The 19,022-nt window shown below is 31.0% G+C and overlaps 1 long non-coding RNA gene across 1 annotated transcript in view; it reads right to left on the bottom strand.

Annotated features, from left to right (window-relative positions):
* The window catches only part of LOC149073490 (uncharacterized), a 179,223-nt gene extending 171,159 nt beyond the window's left edge, over nucleotides 1-8,064 (bottom strand). Inside the window, exon 1 of the long non-coding RNA XR_016194418.1 lies at nucleotides 7,924-8,064. This is a non-coding gene — a long non-coding RNA (uncharacterized LOC149073490). The remainder of the gene's footprint in view (nucleotides 1-7,923) is intronic.
* Nucleotides 8,065-19,022: the final 10,958 nt, after the last annotated feature.

Below are 19,022 nucleotides of genomic sequence, written 5' to 3'. Positions count from 1 at the left end.
TAATAGTAGCCTATTTGAGGTATTATTGCATCAACTGCCGTTGATGCTGTTTATCTCAAATCATGTTTCATATCATTTCATAACTAAACATGTTTGGTTCTCTCCGCATAAATCATTACTCTTTGATACATTTAGCCCGACACCCTGTATAGGTGATATTCAGATATGCAGTAGCCTGTTTGATGTTGATTCTATAGACAGTCACGGAAATGAAAATACTTTCTAGGGCTTAAATCAGATGTAAACAGAGAAAATACTCAAGTTTTAAACGACAAAATTTGATCAAAGATTAGCTCATATTTTTAACAAGTATCAACTGGATAGAATCTATACAGAACCATTTTTTAAGCAATTCAAAGGACATATTCCCAAGGGAAAAGCGGTAGCATTTTGCAATGAAGCGTGACTTAAATTTTACATCACATATTTCTATACGAGTTCCAATGCTTCCAGTTGAAAATAACATCTTACAAATATTTCTAAAGAACAGCGTATATTGGAAAGATACATATATACGCCTTACTGTCTAATTCTTTCAATCGAAAATGATCTATTTTCTAATATACGGTATAACGAGTTTGTCTGGCAGTAACATGCTTGATATAGATTCTATTGACATTAACGGGAAATAGAAATATTTGTAGGAGTTGAATCAAAAGCCTTTTCCGCAATAATATGAAAACAAATGTCCCATTTAAGGAGCCTTAAACTTAAAAACTTGATTAGGTAAATATTTTTGAGGTACCAACCTGTTAGAAACTATAAGTAACTTTATTGAAATGCACGTATGTGCCAATCAAAATGGAAAAAATTCGATACTTTTATAAACATAAATATAATATACATCATAGAAATATGCATATGTTGCAAAAATGTTGTTTATCAAAGTATTGAAGCATCTTTCAGTATAATAGAGGGAGGCGCAAATTTTATTAATTCGTAGTTCTGATTGGAGGTCATACAAAATGGTCAACCTTTCTAGTTCCTCTCATAATAATTTGTAGTACGATCAACCATAATAGGAATAGTTGCCCTTTTCTGCTGATAATTTTTCATATTTTACTTTAATTTTTCAACAGTAGGAATTTTATTCCTTTCGAAAACTTTTAGTGAAACATCCTAGAATTTTAGTAGCCCACCCCCACCCCCGAAATGATTTTATGTATTAATGAAGTTTACAATGTAAAAAAATAAACAAGTTTTTAACCCTGGGATCCCAGCTTAGAGACATATCAACCTCCCTTTTGTGTGGGGGAGGGTGCCATTATTTCATCTACTGTTAACATCACTAACTCTAAAAAAATGAAGTTGATTCGGTCAGCAAATTTGGACCCCCAAACCATACATATAAGACATTTATATTATGAACACAGTTACACAGTTTAGAACATAAAACTTCTTAAACTGTGTAAAATAAAACTGTGTAAAAAATCAAATAATATCCTCGAACAAAAAAAAAAAAGCCAAAGATAAAACATAAGCAAAATATACATATTCGTGGCAGGAAAAGAAATCAAATTGAAAATATCTATCGTATAACGCATTCATATTTGTTATATTTACGCCGGGAAATTTCGGAATTGTTTCAGAGAGAGAGAAAAAATAAATAAATAAATAAAAACAATATTTTACCCCCAAAGAAATACATTAACCACAAGCAAAGCATTCCCCCCCCCCCTCCCCTTAAAGCTCAGCACTTGGGGGCCCCCTTTACAGTGAGATTATTGATATCGTAAGTAAAACCCATTGCGCTCACAAAACAAAACTTATTTACTTGGCGATCAGGAGAGGAAAGTCCTTTATTCTCCGCACCATCTGAACATTTATATGTGCCTACTAAATTACAGCTAAGAAGAAAAATACCCAAGAAATAAATAAATAAAAATGAAGAAAATGCAAAAATCACAAAACGTCGTAAGCAAAGGGAAAAGAGAATAAGCGAGAGAGAAAAGGAATGTATATGAAATCATAAGAATGTAATTTCAATGTTATATTGAAATCAACTAAAACCCGCTGGCACAATTTTTTCTCTCCCCGGTCTTTTTTCAAAAAAAAACCTTGTCGATTTTTCCTCTCTCCCGAGCCTTTCTTATCCTAAAAAAATGGGGGGGGGGGGGGCTTTCCTGCCACCTTCTTCACGTTTACCCCATTTTTATTTTTTATTATTATTATAAATTTTAAGCTCTCTCTCTCTCTCTTTTCGGAAACGGGGGTGCTTTAGCCGCACGAAATATTAAGGTAGGGTATAGAATACAGTAGAAAACTTGATTGAGTGCAGTACCGGGAAAGAAAATGTAATAATATGGAGAGAATGTATATATATATATATATATATAAAAAAATGGGAGTAGGTGGAAATACCAGAAAAATATTTTAAATAAAAGAAAAAATTGAAATTCCCTAGGTGGTTGATATGCAATGATGGTTTTGCGAAGTTTTCTCTTTGTTGTATACCTGTGTGTGTGTTTCATCAGTATTACGTAAAAAAAATGGAAAGCAAAAATGTAATGGAAGACCCTCTTCAAAAGAGAAGTAGATATCTAAATTCAAGCATTCATTTTTCATTTTTCGTAAATTTATGGTAAAGGGAAAGCTTTGTATTCCACTTCTGTATATCATTTTTTTTTTGCTCTTTGTCTTATTTCCACTCTTCATCAAGCAGTTTGTTTTAGATACTTAAGTACTGAGTACTGTTTGACAGTGTTTTGTCAAGTATCTTTGAAAGGATGTTTTTCATTGTCAAGAAGGATTTTTTTCAATAGCGAAATTTGTGGAGAATTTTAACAAGGCAAGCATAAGAGTTTTTATAAATTTTGAGTGTGTATTTTGAATTAGTTAATTGCTATATTAATTTTTAAAAAGTTCGAAAATTTTGATATTTGTGGAATTCCAAAAGATAACAATATATATATTTTTTTGTAATTTGATAAATGAAAAATGTTTTCAATTAACACCAAAAGTTCTAAATTCTAATTACATTTGGTTAATTTTAGATCTAGTAGCTGAATTATAAAATTTTCATTCGAAATTTGCCTGTGACACATTTATAGATCGCTTAAGAGATCCTAGAATATTTACGGATCACTTAAGTGACTCACGGCACATTTACAGATTACTCAAGTGATCGGCAACGCATTTACAGATAATTTAAGTGATATGTCACACAGTTCCAGAGTACTTAAGCGGCCCGCGGTAGAGTTCCACATCATTTGAGTTACCCGCAGCACAATTCAAGATCACTCAAGTCGCCCTCAGTGTAGTTCCACATGACCTAAATGGCCCACCACACGTTCTTTAATCACTAGAGTGAGTTGTAGCGTATTTACATATCACTTTAATGATTCGTGGCACATATGCAGATCACTTTAGTGGCCCGTAACACGTTTTCTGCGAGGTACCAGTTGTTTTAAAGCACACATACTCATCCAATATTCCGCGGACCAGATGTTGCTCCTAAGTCATCTCATGTAGTACGCTAATAAAAATAATTTTGTAAAAGAAAAATAAAACCATGTTTATAGTAGTATAGTTTCGGTCTTTTGTATATAACAGTGATTAAACAGTGATCCATCACATTAGACTCATTCCTTGCAGCTTTCACTATGAAGGCTAACGGCCTTGTGTTTGGTATTCCTTAAAAATCCAACTACATCATATCATTTAAGGCACCCGCTCCAGGTTAGTAAATAACTCGGGTGGCCCACGAGTGGTTTTCAACTCAATTAAGTGACCTGCACTCTCTAGTTGAGCACCTTTGTTTTAAATCTTTATTTTGCCTTGTTGAGTGTGTGCGTGCGCGCTCTCTCAAAAGCAACAGAGTTTCTTATATTTTTCAAATAAAAGCTTTGTATAATTTGAGCTCGTTTCGCTATTGATGCTTCTAAACAACTCCTAAACATTGAATTTTTACTTGTGAGCTGTTCATGAAGTCCCTATAATTACCTGCAGAAGGGCTCAAAGGTAAACGTTTATCCAATTTCTTGACAAGTCAAGCAAAAACGATTTTTTACACTTCCATTTTGGAGGGAAATACCATGTGTGGAGGAGACATATCGCTGTGCATTCTTCAACAATGATAGAAAGGTAAGTTAGCAAATAATAAATTTCATTTTTATACAATTAAAATCTATGTAAACCATGTAAATGCAGTGTGTTCCATGAAGCGCAACATCCTATATTTTTTCAAACATTGACACATGTTTTTTTTGTCATGTAATACCATTCAGGGTATATCATTCGATTAATGTAGCCTGTCAAAATGTTTCTCCTTTAGATATTTCAAAGCTTGCCAATTATAAGGTTAAAGTATCTTTCCCCTGTTTGTATCAGTCTTCAGCTTCAAAATATTTCTTTCATAAAATTAAACATAGGTGTTCTCATACATTTTAATAATTTCTGTACAAAGAAATTTTACTCCGAATTCTCAAATGGGTGTCATCAATCAGTCCACGAATATGCAAAAATTCCCATTGCCAATCCATCTCATAAACTCGCGATTGCACAATAAAATTCAACAACCTCATACAACAAAAGAACCATTAATAAAAAAAAAAAATGAAACTCATTGAGATTTTTGTTGAAGCAATTAATGCAGTTACCAGAAAAAGAAATGAAGACAGTAGAAATGGTGACAATAAATTCATCCGTTAGTTATATTTTTGCTCGCCTCGACAGAAAACTGAGAGACATGTATCATTTTTGAAATAACTGTTCAATGAACGGTGTTGGAAAGAGTTGAATTTGGCGAAAGAAACGATAAGCAATAAAAAAAAATAAAATAAAAGGAGTTTCGATGTTGTAGCCATAGATTTTTCGAGCTTGAATGAGTCGAGAATATTCTTTTTGCTCGTATGTGTCTCCGGTTGTCATCATACATCTGCTTAGATATCGTATTAATCATCGAGTAAAAAGACTAAAAAAACGAGAGAAAGAGGCTCAAAATGAACCTCGTAGAAAATTAGGTGTGTTCGGTGGCGTAGGGTGAGCCAAATACACGATACATGGCGAGCTTATTTCCAAACTATTGTTTGATAGTTTTCCTAAGAACTCATTAGGTCAGCACAGAATCTTCCTTACAAGAATTTTCCCGTCCTTTATTCTGTGTCGATGTTATTCTTACAGCAAAAGAGGGGAAAAGTTGTTTCTTAAAGTTGACTTCGCTGCCGCGACGTCATTGGTTAATGCAGTGGAAAGATGACTGCAAACTAGCTTAATTGGCTGTGAACTAATTAAGATTTTAATTACTAGAGACGGGGATGTAAACATTGTGTTGTTGTATTTTGAAAGTTTGTTCAGAGTTGGAAAACCGTAAAAGAGTTCTACACGTACATACATACACACTGCAAAGCTCCAAATGAGTGTTTTACTGTTTTCGTCCTAATGGCTTCGAGATGCCCGTCTGGATGACCGAAAGGTGGTTTGGTATGATCTTTCCGGAGTGAGTGGGCGGGGATATACAGACGGACATTCGAGTGCTTCCAGGAGATTGTTCAAACTTTGTGGGGAATGTTGCGATGTTATGCACTTTCGAGTGCTTGAAAAATTAGTATACAATGCCTGGGCTGACACTCGCACATTTTATAACTTGGTAATGAAATCACATCACGATGACGGTTCTGGACGTAACGCTTCTGTGACAAATCAGAAATGATTGATGATTATGGCCTTTATTTACAGTAGCTACTAGTTTGTTAACGATGAGTTTATATCCATAAAAATATTGCATTGGTGATACGAGAGCTAATGCCAAGTTTGTTTTTTAAGTGTCGCTTTACAATTGAAAAAGTACGGCTGGAATTAAAGAATGGAATAAAATAATGTGCATTACTTGAAACTTATGCAAATTGCCATCTTTGTTAATGAGAGAGTAGGCTTATATAATACATTTGCCCAAAATTTTTGATATCACAGAACCTCTGTAGTGAGGTCAATGCAACGTGAACCCCTGATGGTGCAGGTTAATGTTCCATGGACACCCCTGTAGCATCAAAAGGTCAATTTCGACGCACCAAATGTATTGATATGTATTTAATATCCAAATTGTATTGTTTTTTAAATCTGCATATCATAAAAAAATTGAATTATTTACAATTTAATAGCACAAAAGATGTCACTCATGTAGACGAAAATTATCCAGCGCGGACCCCCCTTATAAAATAGGTACTCACGGACGCCCCGGAGGTCCGCGAACCACAGGTTTAAAAACACTGGTATAATAGATGGTGTGAAAGTGTCATTCGAGTATTAAGAATTCCTTTCAGAATCAAACTTGAAACCTAGATCTTTTACATTCATTTCAAAAGAATAGGAGATTAACGAAATAAGTAATTTAATCTCACCGATATTTCACTTCCACGTGAGCAAGTCAACATTCAAACCACTCAAGAAGCGTCTTTTGTAACTTTACTGAACTAATCCAAATGTAATAACTAATATTGTCATTATTATTTATGAACGATCGAATTCTTTGAACATTTAAAAAAATTTTTCATCTGATTAACTGAAATTTATTCAAATTCAAATCGATAATACATTATGATCTGCACATTATTTATTATTATCACTTCATTCATTAAAAATTATACTAGTGTTAAGCAATTCATGTTCACTGTTATCGACATTACTGCATGTTGAAAAGTATAAGTGGAAAAATATCTCGAATTAAAGTGATGATTGGGTAAATATTATTTACACACATACTTAATATTCGTTGAATAACTTACTCAACTTGTAATGGCCATTTCAGGAATTTTATAGTGTTCACTGATGGTTTTTCAATCATTTTTGAAGAAAAAATATCTTTCATGTGCATTAAAGACCGTGTAATTTGCATTTAATGATTCGGCCATAGACCATTACCCTCTTTCAATCTCGAAAAATAACTCGAATGTAACAAAGATTCATATAATTTATTTGGAAATAATACTAAAAAATATATAGTATATTAACACGGGCATAATTAACCTCTTGTATCTCATTGATCTGTATATAAAATTTACTCATCAACAAGTATATAGATATTATTGAGTTATAGTAGTCTGTATAATTTATGAACATCGAATATTTGTTATATTTATTCAAGTTACATTTAAAAAAAAATAAACAAACATTCTGGTCATTGGTCAACCACGTGGTCAGAGCACGTGGTAAGATTTGATGTAACTTTCTGCGTCAGTGCATTTTTTCTGTTGCTTCAAGTTATTTTTGCTGATATTGGATGGTAATAAGTATTTATGCACCACTAAATTTATTTATGATGAAATTAGTTGAATTATTGTTCAATCAATTTTTATATTATCCATTAATATATGGTCACTGCTATTGATTATGATTGTAATTCTGATAAAAATTTGTTTGTTTAGCAATACTCTTTCGATATTTTTGGTAGTGTTTCCATGCATGCTCATCATGATACGCGATATGTAATTCGTGCAAGTATCGAATAATTTCGTGTCAGCATGCATGCAACCCTTATCCATAACAACATCGTTAAATTTGAATACTAAACCATGCAATTAGCAATTCCAAAACGAAACTAATTATAGTCACTATGCAAAATAAATTCTTAGTATTAATTTTTGATATGCATAAATATTCATCGAAACAAACATATACATTAATATCGAAATAAGTATACATGCACGTATATACAAACAAAAAAGCATTTAAAAGAAAACAAAACTTACATTTCACGCACATGCGCCGATTAAGGCATGCTTTTGCATACCTGGACGTGCAGGATAAAAGCTCAATTGTTCTAGGGGGAACCATCATCTTAATCATTTAAGAAACATGACAATTATTCAAGATTTTAATCGTATACAAGCATTTAGGAATCGCGTGCCAAGAGGAAAGAGAGTGAGAGTAAAAGAGAGTGTGTGTTTGTAAACATGTAAATACGAACTAAGCCTAATAGCCGCTCACCGGGCATGCTTCTTTTTCCCCGACTATTCGCAGAAATGCTACTCTCGTCAGTGAAGGGAATTTCTCGTCTTGAAATGTCCAGTTTAGTTTCGGAATTTCCGGTTTCTAAAAGCTGCAGTGACCGGAACTGTCCTAGCTATCCTGTCCAGCCGGAACTGACCATTGGGGCATAGCGCATATTTTGACACGGAGCCGGCGAAACCAGCGACCCCTCAGTAAAACGATTCCGAGTAAGGAAAAGCGGGAGAGCAGCTTCACAACAAAGCACGTCGGAGCGCATTCAACACATTCTCTCCCATCATCCCGTAAACGAAACGTTTATCTAGACTTATCAACAGATAAAAGAAATTTAAATGATATAAAATTTAAATTAATTTTTTTCAAAAAACCAAAATTTCATCATTTATTTAGAGAAATATAAATTTAATTTCTTCTTGTCTTTAAAACATCTCTATTTCACTCTCTCTCTCTCTCTCTGAATTTAATTTCTTCAAAAAATAAATTTAATTTCTTCAAAAAATATGAATTTAATTTCTTCAAAGTATATAAATTTAATTTCTTCAAAGTATATGAATTGAATTACTTCAAAATATATAAAATTAATTACTTCAAAATATATAAAATTAATTACTTAAAAAATCTAAATTTAATTTTTTTTAAAAAATCTAGAAACGAAGATGGCATATTCGGGTAAAAATGATCGAAAATAATTATTTTGAAAAACACAAAAAAAAAATTATTTAAAATTTACATTGTTTTTTAAAGCAATATCGCAATAATTATCTTTCTATAATTTACGTCAATTATTCGAATATACCTCTTGAGCAAGCAAATATGCTACTGCAGTGGTTCTCAACCTTTTAGCCTATAGGGCTATAGTCCTGTAGGCCTATTTTTGATTCATTCATCAAAATTACTGATTTATTTCTGTTATTTAAAAATATTGATAATTATTTTTTCGAATTCACTGGTTTTTTTCTCCTATAGCGGCCGCGGAGCCCCTGGAGAGTGCACACAGAGAGCCCCAATTGCTGCGCAGAGCACTCGTTGAGAACCGATGTGCTTCTGTATTGATATCTATAGATAAATAATTTTATGTAAACTACACTTCTCAATGAGATTAAAAAACTCAAATTCTTTATGTACTTTTTTTTATAATTTTTATTTGAAATGAACTCAAGTTCTATTTTGCAATAATCTTTTTCCATAATTTATATTATTTTAGTTTATATTACAAATATAATAATTTATGTTATTTTAGTTTATATTACAAATATAATAATTTATGTTATTTTAGTTTATTTTTTACTATTTTAGTTTATAATAAACAATTTATATCGACGGATATATACATTCAAACCAAATTCCATAGATTCATTAATTAAAATTGATTGATTGATTCATCATTAAAAATATGTATAGTCGAAAAAATCCTGTAAAAAAATTAATAAAAATTTAAAATCTCATGTATTTTATCAAATAAAGTATAAAATCATCCATAATTTTCTCAATTTATATTGCCCGATAAATCCGAATGAATAAATGGTCATTAGTCAAGTCCGAATTCAAATAGTATCTATTAAGAAAATTTCAATCAAAATTAAAATTTATGTTTTTATATATAATAAAAGTTTATTTTAATTTTTTTTTTCAACTTACAAATTTTCTCTCATTCTTAAAACAACGATATTAACGCAGAAAAAAAATTAAAAATCGTGATTAAACGAATCATCATTATAACGTTCATTTTGAAATTAAAAAAAATCGTTAGTTTTTAATTTAATATATATTTTAAAAAAACAATAAAACATAGAAAAAAAAAGCCATTACAAAATTACTTCAAAGCGATAATAATATATATTGAAGCTCCACGAGATTCAATGAAACCATCGCCATATCTATTTCATTACTTTAAAATGTCTCATCCAAAATAACAATATAAAAAAAATAATAATATTTCATTATTAATAAGAAGAAAATTATCTATTAAAAAAAAGGAATAATTTCTAATAAAAAATAATGAACCATAGATGCGAGAGAGAAAAAAAAAATCCCCCCCCCCATTTTTTTTAATTTTCCCCATTTTTCCATTAATCGAATAAAATTACAAATTTAATCTTTATTCACCCCTAACAAGTTCCTTCCTGTAATAGCGTGGAAAGAATATATTAAATTAGGTCCTTATTAATTAAAAAAAATAATAATAACCCTATCTCCTGCTCGTGTATGTGTGCTTTAAAAAAAAAAAAAAGAGGGAGACGACCGAAACGAATAAAATTAACAAAAAAATGAATTTTTACCAAAAAAAAAAATGAATGTGAGGGAAAGAGATGATGTGAATGGAATGGAGGAAAGAGTATGATGTAGTAATGGTGGTGGTGGTGGGGGGGGGGGGGGTGACGGGGAATGGGTTCGAAAGGAATAATAATAATAGGATAAAAAAAAAATGGAATCTTTTTAAAACCCAAAAACTTATCATTTGCTGGAATCTTTTGCGCATTTTTAATTCACTGCCGCAGTCATTTCGAGTTCTTGAGAGTGCCAGGGGTGTAAGCTTTGATAAAACACATATCGGAATTGAGCTCTTAGGGGTTCGTTCGCTCTAAAATGGGGGGAGCTTTAAATCTGTGCGTTAGAAAAATATATAAAAAAAAATATACGGGGAACTTTTATCTGTTAAAAGAATGTTTATATAAAGGTCAAGATTTTTTTTTATAACAAAATTACAAATTTATCGTAATTGCGCCGATTTTATACGAGAGATGTTTGAGTATAAAAATAATAAGAACGGAGAATTTGATCATTTAAGCATGTAAAATAACTGGACGTATTCTTTGGATACGTAAAGATGAAATTTTTAACAATATTTTTTCGTCATTCAATTCTGCACGACAATGGCGAATGATGACTTTGGAAATGAATTTCCCACGTCGATTGACAGTTCAAAAATCCGCTTTGTAATTTCTATCTAATAAAATGCGAAATTCAAAAAAAAAATCAAAGAAATTTAAACCGTCTATATTTGAATACACGTGGAAATATATGGTCAAAAAACCCTGTATACCTAATTCTTTTCTCAATTTTTAGGTACCTTTTAGTGTCATTTCAATACAAAATACAGCTATATATGAGTGCAATAATTTTTTATCTAGAAAGAGGTGATTCCTTGTCGGTGTCATTTTTTGAGAGATGCTGAAATTAATGAAATTCAAGGTGAAAACTATTCGACTTTGCTAAGCAAAATTTTATCTGTTTATAAATAACATTAAAATCAAACTATATATTTTACCCTTAATTAACCATTTTAGCTGACTAAAAAAAACCACTATCATTTAATAAATTGCTGTGTTAATGTATATTTCAATTAAAAATATGTTAACAGCACCTATTTACATCCTTATTAAAAGAATTCAATAGGTTTTTTAGGGATTGAAAATCATAGAGAGTTCTATTCTTTGGGTACGTAAAGGTGAAATTTTTGACAGTATTTTGGTATCATTCCTGTATGATGGTGAATAAGGATGAGTATGGAATTAGTACCCCACGTCGATTGACAGTTCGACATTGTGTGTAATCCGCTTTGTGTGTAATTTCTGTTTAATAAAATGCAAAATTAAAAAACATCAAAGTAATTGGAAATAAAAATTATTAAAACCGTGTTTTGAGGCTAAAAGCGTTTTTATGAGAATAGAAAACTTTTTAAATTAACACCAGGAAAATTGAAAAACATTCTTCATCTGCTTAGAGATTTTATACAGTTTTGAAAAAATCTTGTTTTATGGCCAAACAAATTGAAAACAATGTGTAGAAAAATAAGACTATATTTAAAGAAATTGTGAAGATTTTATGGAAGCATTAATAAAATCGTGAAGACTTAATGGAAGCAAAATATTTTTTTTGTTTTTCTTTTTCTTTTGTTTTTATTTTTTCATTATTTTTAATGAATTAAAATTAATAATAAATCATATGTTAAATAATAAGTTAATTAATATTGTTTTGAAATAACCCTCATAAGTTTTTAATAACATTTCGTTCGACTCATTTTTTGTATAATAATTTTGTACGCGCGTTTATGTTAGATCTTGTGAAATCTGAAGATAAAAGCCAATTCCCATTTAAGAATGTCTGAACTTATTATGAGTTACTTTTGTAGCCGCATAGAAATACTTTTATGTACGTTAACGTGATAGAAAGTGATTAGCATCAGAACTTCGAATCGATGGTCGCTTCCATGTGAGAATTTTATTAAACTTATATGGATTTCTTGATAGAAATGAAAAGTAAGTATAGTCAAGACGAGATAGTTGCCCCTTCATTTGAAAATTTAATAATGAACTTTTTAGTTTAAAAATAAGGAATGAATGATTTTCTTGAGCAGCGTGAAACGGTATATCTAAGACTAGAACACTATAAAAAGTTGGAAAAAATATACTAACTAAAAACAATTGATTACTTACAGCTATAACACAGTGAACCTACGTGATTTGAGTTTTTGAAGCTACCTTGCGTGAACTGATGTCACTTCGGCAACTCCCTAACTTAAAGTTACAAGTATTTTGAGGAGTAGGCCCTATCTGATTATTTCAGTGTTTCGAAAACTCATGATGTATGGCTCTAGTGATCATATAGGGTGCCCGAGGCACTCTCATGATTCATGACAATATAAATTGTGTGTATATATCCATTAATTTCTTACTTGATTCGTTATTAATTATGACTTACTCGCGCGAGTAAGTCATAATATTTTGTATTTCAGGATCTTTTGACGAAAATTGGCAACACAACTGGGAGCTACTGCTCACAAATAGTTCCAACTCAGTTCCTTATCTATGACTGTGATTTTGAAAAATTTCGACCCTCCCAAGAGAACGTCGCAATATTGAAGAATACCGACAGTATATTGGATATTTCAGAAATGCCTCAAACTCGAAACGTTAGACACTGAAGTGCCAAAAGTCATGGGATACCTCTTAATACCGTGTTGGACCTCCTTTTACTCGGCGAAGTGCAGCATTATTAAGAGGTATCCATGACTTTTGGCACTTTAGTGTACAATAGTGCATTTTAAAACTTTATTCGCGATAGTAGAGGTGTGCAAAACTTTTGTTAGAAACCACCATGCAAAACTTTCTCAATACTTTTCATTGTCAAAATATGCCATCCACCTTCCAACACTTTTTTTTTTCAGATTGTACCTAGTAAATGACTTCCTTAGAGTAAAAGATATGCCATCCACAATACATATAAAAAAATTAGCTCGGCTCTTTTTAAGGCCAGGATGTTCTTTCTAGGCTTGAGAGGTATCCAATGGGAGGAATCTTGTCGCAACATCTGCGAAAATAAAACCCACTAAGAAAATAAAATAAAAAATAAAAACGAAGTAAAAGAACCATCTTCATTTGAGATCCCTTCAACTAACGTTATTCAGTTCTGTTTCTTAAACTGTTTATTCAAGGAAAAGAAATAGAAAAAAAAGCGCGGTACCGATGATGTGTCGTTGAAATCTGATATGTTTTCGCTTATCAAGAATAAATCGTGATGTTCCGGAGGACATTCAGTAAACGGATGCTTTGAGGAATGAACGACATACAGGACAGACAGTAAGGCATACAAAAACACACACACATCGCCCACGTGCAGCAGAAAACCAAGAGAAACTTCCAAGACATTGGATAAGTCTTTTAGCTTTGGAAAAAATCTTCATGCATACAAGAGTGTAATTCCTTTTATTCGTTTACAAGAATAAAAATTAGTAAAAAGCCCAACACAAAACCATCTCTTACTGAAAAATACACCGATTGCTGAATTATTAATTTTTTGGCTTTTCTTAAAAAGTTAGTGAAGTATATTCTACTTTCATCTCAATTTTCTTCCAAGTGTTTAAGCGTAGAGGCGAGCCCAACTTATGAGTACTTATTTTTAGATTTTAAGCATCCCAACTTTCTTAGTTGAACCCCAAGTGCCTACCATTCCACATTATCTAAACCAGTGGTTATCTCTTACCCTGGAGTCACATAGCCCGCTTGCGGTCCTGAAATATTCTAAACGGGCTACGGCTAAAAATCCGATGAATGGGAAGCCACGACAAGTGGTGAAGGGGACCACAAAGAGCTGTAAAAAAAATAAAGCTTTAAATTGAAATATGATAAAAAATTTGTCTACTTTCAGAATCCAGCAGATCTGTCCATGAAATCATGGAACCAGGGTAATCTTAACTCATGTTCCTCTGTGGGCATGACCAGTCCTCATGTCCATAGGAAGCCTATATGATGAGATATCCGGTATTATGATTTTCGAGTATATGCATGTAAATATGTCAGCTGATACGTCTAATTATGGAGCCCAGAACATCATTTTACCCAGGAACCCATGGTGGTGAGGCGGCCATGCATAAAACTCCAACAAGAAGAAATTTCACTCTAGCCCAGGATAGGTGCGGGCCCATGGTGATGTGCCAGGAGTGGCGATTTACCGTGTAGAATTGTCGAAGATCCTCCCGTATTTCAAAGAGACCTATTTTTCCCATATCATTCTTGATTACAGAGATCGATCGATCTCATTTATGGGAATTTTTTCAACTAAATTCAATTCAATAAGTAGAAAGCGTCTCACTCCTAAATCAGAGTAGGAGCCGTGGGTAAGACAGGGGGCTATGAGAAGAAAATATGGTCGAAATGGGGCCATTTGCTGAAAAAGGTTGAAAGCCACTGATCTACATGTATACTATATATAAACAAACCTGCATAATAAGTTGGCTGTAACGTATTCCCGTAATCCAAGACTAACTTTGAATAGATTATTTAAACTAAAAACTTAAAATTTAGAATATCAAATAATAAAATTCAGAATATAAATTTTTAAATAAAAGTATACTTGTGGAAATTACATTATATTTGTAGACACCCCCATTCCGATTGTTCACTTATTTTGTGAATTGGTATTCATCTCTTTCCTTACTCGTATTCGTGCTGGCATTCCCCTTCATTTTTTGCTCCTTTTCTATTTTATTTTTTTTTTTCATTTCAATGTGTGCACGCGGCTCTTTTTTACTCCATATATGCTACTATGTCCCTCATATTCTATTTTATACTTCCCCTCGGAGGGGTGATTGCTTATCCTTCTTCATAGTAATTCTATCATGTCTTTCCCTCGTTTTTTGATTTTTTTTTTCGGTATCAATTCCCATTTCTTTATTTATTTACCACTTTGAAAAAAAAAATTCACGGTCGTTTCTACGAATACATGCCATTAAAACGTCCAGAGAAACTCGAGCAATGATATTCAGTTTTTATGGAAAATTTCCCATTTTATTCAGGTTGTTACATACGTCAAAACTTTGAATCTTTAACTAAAGAGACTAAAAAATTCCGATTTTTGAAATCGCTAAGCAACAAATTACGAAATCAAAACGGAATATAAACATCGAGAAACAGTATTAATAACATCAATATTTTCAACGTTATCTCAATGACTCTAAAAGACTTATGTCACGTTTGTATAAACTCCGTCCCTGTGAAATTCAGGAAAACACGAGAATTTTGAAATGTGTGCCCTGTGCCCATAAAGCAATCAAAAAATTATTTACCGTTTTATCATGTTAAGTAAGACAGCCATAAATATTTTTATGGGCATTGTATTATATTTTGTCATGTGTAGTATTTAGTTTTTATGATTGCATTTTTAATTTGGTTGCTATATTTTAGAAATACACGACATCTGTATTTGTTACGGGCATCTTTTTCGCAGCCACATCGTTGGGCATTTTGCCTGTTGTGGCCTTGTATTTGTATTTAAGACGTGAATGTTAAATTTGCGTATGCGAAAAATTTAATTAGTTTAACGGGTTATCAATTTTTAAATAGGCCTAATTATAAACATGCTGTAAAAACCTTTGCACCAATTGAAAAAAAATTATTCGAATTGATATCTCACAGACGTTTTTTACTTATATTCAGCATTTCAAGAAGTAATTGTGCTCTTTTACACCCCGTAAAAATACCTTATCATTGGAGAAATGTGGCCCGTAACAGAAAATGTTTGGTGTATAACACACACACATATCATTATTTACTCAGGATTAATATACAAAGAATTAATACTAACTTTAGATAATCCGAACATCGGGAAGAGAAGTTTGAAGATTATAATTTTTGACGGACACTTAAGCCAAGAATTTTATATTTCCTTTTGTATTGTAGTAAATATCGCAAAGCAAAAAAGTTGGTTTACGAGCTTTTCTACTCTGATTCATTGATTAAAATTTTAGATCCTGTCCAATTCGATTGATCGGGGTCCGAATGTATATCCATGATGCCTTATTAGAAATATATCTATTGCAAAATTGGAAAATATTGCATTTAGAGAAAAATAATTAGAATATTAAAAACCTATATTTTTCATCATTCACTAAAAATAAATGATAAAAAAAAAGAAAAAACTGAATTTTTAAATTTAAATTTTGATCACACCAGTATCGATTGACAGAAACTTTTAAAATTAATACCGATTGAGGAAACGATGATCGGGCCTGATAGCATATTTATAAAAATATTTCTTAAAAATATGTTGATTTGGAAAAAAATTAAATATTTTTTTTTACATCAGCAAAAATATGGAAAATATTTTATTGTCGATATTTTTAAAAATTTTATATTTTTCTTCATTTACTAAAAATAGAATAAACAAAAACTCAATTTAAACTGTAGAAAAAACACTCATCAACCCCCCGCGATATCAATTGATAAAACCTTTTAATATCAATATCAATGGAGAAAAGTGAGGATCGGGGTCTGACTATATATTCATAGAAATCTGTGTTAAAAATATCTTAATTTAAAAAAACCTAAAATATTACATTGCATGTATAAATAGTACATTGAATATATTTAAATCGTATATTTTTTGTCTGACCAAAAATACTATTAAACAAAAACTAAATTTATGGAAAAGTACTGATGAAATCCATATCAATTGGGAGAACGTTTTAATATCAAAACCAATTAAGAGAACTTTGATCGGGGTCTGACTGTAGGCCCTATATTCATAGAAACTTCTGCTAAAAATATTTTTATTCAAAAAATTCTCAAAATATTACTTTTATAAAAAAAATTAATATTCAAATCCAATATTTTTCGTCATTCAGAAAAAACTTAGTTAAAACTTTAAAAAATTACATCAAACGTAAAGATATTTAAGAAACAGCAAAAAAATTAAGTAAATCGTAATAAATATTAATGAAGTAACTCAATAACATCTCAGACAGTTAAATAGTTTATTCGAAGTGGCAGAGCTAAACGGAGAATAATATAATAAACAAAAACTGAATTCAACTTGAGAAAAATTTCTGATCAAATAGATGATGATCATCAGATGACAGCTGATTTATATGATTTTTCGTCTGTAAAAATTTATATAATTTTCCTTCTACAAAAATTTATATAACTTCCTGTTTGTGAAAATTTCTTGATTTACTGTTTGTTCAATTATTTCATCTTATTTTTTATTTTCTAAATGTTTATGTCAAATTTCTTTTTTAAATGATTTTTTCTGACATGAAAATTTACCGTATTAACTTAATTTGTTTGTTTTAATAATTAATAATTTGTTTTTTTTCAACGATTAATGTTTTCTGTATAACCCATATTCTCACGCATACCTTTTACCTTTTTTAACACATATATTTCAATTTTGTTGCATAAACGCTATTTGTTCACCATATTTTCTTTATAACTGCTCATTTGACCCTAAACAATAAAGACTAATTAATTTATTAATTGAATATCAACTGACAGAACCTTTTGAAATCAATGCCAATTGAGAAAACGTTAATCGGTGTCTGACTTTACATTCATAGAAACCTTCCCGTAAAATCTTTTTATTCAAAAAGTTCTCGAAATATTAAGTTTGTAAACAAAATTAATATTCAAATTTAATATTTTTCCACATTTACAAAAAGGATTAAAAACTATAAAACTTTAATCCTTAAAAAATCAAGTTACACGTAAAAAATTGAATAAATCGTGATAAATATTAATGAACTAATTCAATAACATCTCAGAGACACGAATAATTTGTTCGAAATGATAGAGCAGAATAATATAATATTCAACAAAAACTGAATTCAAACTTGAGGATAAACGCTGATCGAACCAATATCAATTGACAAAAAATTTTAAAATCCATATCGAATTGTGAAAAAATTTATTTGAGAGAGTCCACTGTATACATTTATAAAAATCTTTGCTCAAAATATATTTATTTAAAAAATTCTCAAAATAACACAAAAAATTTGAAATGTTTAAATCTTTTTTTTTCCGTCATTCACAGAAAAAATAAATAAATAAAAATATAAACCTTTAAATTAAATTAATCATAAAAAAAAAAAATTTCCAAAAAAAACCCCAAAAAATTATATAAATCGTAATAAATATTAATGAAGTAATTCAATAACATCTCAGAGAGATGAATAATTTATTCGAAGTGGCAGAGCAAAACGCGGAATAAACGTTTTTACTCCGTTTTCTTTATTATATTAAAACCATTAATTATTAGACGAAGGAGCATAAATTATTTACAAGCTGTTTGCTTTCCTTTTTTGTTATAAAATTTATTTTTTTAAATAATAAAAATAAACTTTTGAATAAAATTCTGTATTTGGTGGCCGATCTCTTTTAAAGAGCTTTCACATAGTTATAAATAGAGGATGGTGGGATCAAACTCTTTGACAGCCAAAGGCAGTTTGGCGAAAACGAGAAGGGTGTGTAATATGTTCACCCTTATTTTTTTGCCTCCCTCTCTTACTTCAATTGGAGAAAATAATAATAATAATAATAATAAAATAAATAAATATTTGAAATAGTAAAATAAAATAAAATATAAAAAAAAAACAAATAAAAACGAGAAAACGCGCACACTGTCACAAACGCGCATGCGCACACCAAGGCCGCCTTTTCACCCTTCTTCCCTATTCACCGAACCGAAATTCCCGTCCTCTGATTGGCTGGAGGGGGCGGATCACATGACTCCGCCGAAAAACCGAAAACGGCTCGAGCATTCTGAGAGGAGCCAAACTGCTTCAGTTATAGTCAGAGTCACAAAAG

This window comes from Pholcus phalangioides, unplaced genomic scaffold (assembly GCF_987345545.1).
Source record: "Pholcus phalangioides strain wild (caught in Gottingen) unplaced genomic scaffold, Ppha-v1.0 ptg000017l_1, whole genome shotgun sequence".
NCBI lineage: Eukaryota > Metazoa > Arthropoda > Arachnida > Araneae > Pholcidae > Pholcus > Pholcus phalangioides.
The sequence above is the reverse complement of the archived record's forward strand: the minus strand, read 5'-3'. Positions and strand labels throughout refer to the sequence as shown.